This window comes from Schistocerca cancellata, unplaced genomic scaffold (assembly GCF_023864275.1).
Source record: "Schistocerca cancellata isolate TAMUIC-IGC-003103 unplaced genomic scaffold, iqSchCanc2.1 HiC_scaffold_149, whole genome shotgun sequence".
Lineage (NCBI taxonomy): Eukaryota > Metazoa > Arthropoda > Insecta > Orthoptera > Acrididae > Schistocerca > Schistocerca cancellata.
This window is the reverse complement of record NW_026046190.1, coordinates 10,001-11,579: the sequence shown is the minus strand read 5'-3', so window position 1 is coordinate 11,579 and position 1,579 is coordinate 10,001.

Sequence of the window (1,579 nt, the reverse complement as noted above, 5' to 3'; positions counted from 1 at the left end):
CTAACCCACGTTGTGCCTTAACCTAACCCACGTTGTGCCTTAACCTAACCCACGTTGTGCCTTAACCTAACCCACGTTGTGCCTTAACCTAACCCACGTTGTGCCTTAACCTAACCCACGTTGTGCCTTAACCTAACCCACGTTGTGCCTTAACCTAACCCACGTTGTGCCTTAACCTAACCCACGTTGTGCCTTAACCTAACCCACGTTGTGCCTTAACCTAACCCACGTTGTGCCTTAACCTAACCCAAGTTGTGCCTTAACCTAACCCACGTTGTGCCTTAACCTAACCCAAGTTGTGCCTTAACCTGCTCTGTAATTGGCATATGACACGTTACATTAATCCAGTGTTGTCTAACCACAACCCTCTGAATATAGTTCGCTACTCGCACCGCCCACCCTCTTGTGTATCGTTTCATGTTCAACACTTCGCAAGTGTTGCTTACTTTTTACATGCTCCCGCTGTACACTGTAATGTGGACGACTGCAGGATGTACATCGCCCCCACCCTCCCCCCTGCCTTCGCACGCTGGTCGTTCAGGTGCTTGCGTGTTCAATGCCCTTCGCAGCTGTTCACTGGCATTCGCATGTCGAAGCGCTCAGTCTACGTCGTGGTACGGCCTGTGTCCACTGTCCGCTGATGTCGTAAGCTTAACCCTCACATTGTACTGCACATAGGTCCGTATGTACTGCATGATACGCTGTGGCACATGTGTGACCGTACAACGACTGCGCCCAACAACAGCGAACCATACGGTCCAAATGTTGTGCACTCAGCCACGTGCCGTCTCCCCATAACAGCTACATTGCAGTGTGGTACGCCATAGAGACGTGTGGGATTAACGGACGCCCTGGATGGCGATCAGCATGAGCCGTCTGTTGATGTAGTGGCGCGTGTATTCAAACGTAGTCGTCTCTTCTCACACAGTGTGATAGCATGGTGCACCGCGTTCCACATCTGCGACATGGTACAGATGCTGGTTGACAGTCGGTCTCGTAATGGACATCGCATACGTAGGGGGCCACCTCCCACGTGTTCTCTAGTCGTGCACATTTTGTTGCGTGTATGTGGGCAGACGTAGTGTGTCGTGACACCTAACAGACAGGTATGCAATAATCGTTGCATTTGCAAACTGGGATGGACGTCTACGTTTGCTGGTGACGTTACGCAAATGAACAACTGGTAAACCCATTGTGGTGCGGTTGTTGTTGCTGGAGGTAAATCAGTAAGGGCAAATCTGTGTGTGAAGCGATACGCGGCGGTGGCTGGGTGGGACCGTCCCCGGCCGGTGAGGGGGGGCCGCCCGGCGTGCTGGCCGCGCGGTGCGTGGGCGCACGCGCTACAGCCGGCTGGTGGGGGCGCCCAGTGGCAGGCGCGCCGGCCGACGGACGCGGCAGGCGGCGCAGCTGCGCGCCGGGGCACCCTGCGCGCGGCGCCGGGCGGCCAAAGTGGGTCCTCGCGGGCCCGGTGCGAAGCGCGGTGGACATCTGCAGTGTGCTGGTCCGACTGAGGACTGTGTGCGTTGAGGATGCGCCGCCGCCCGGCACTCGGCGCCGCGACGCCGTCTGCTGCTCGGTC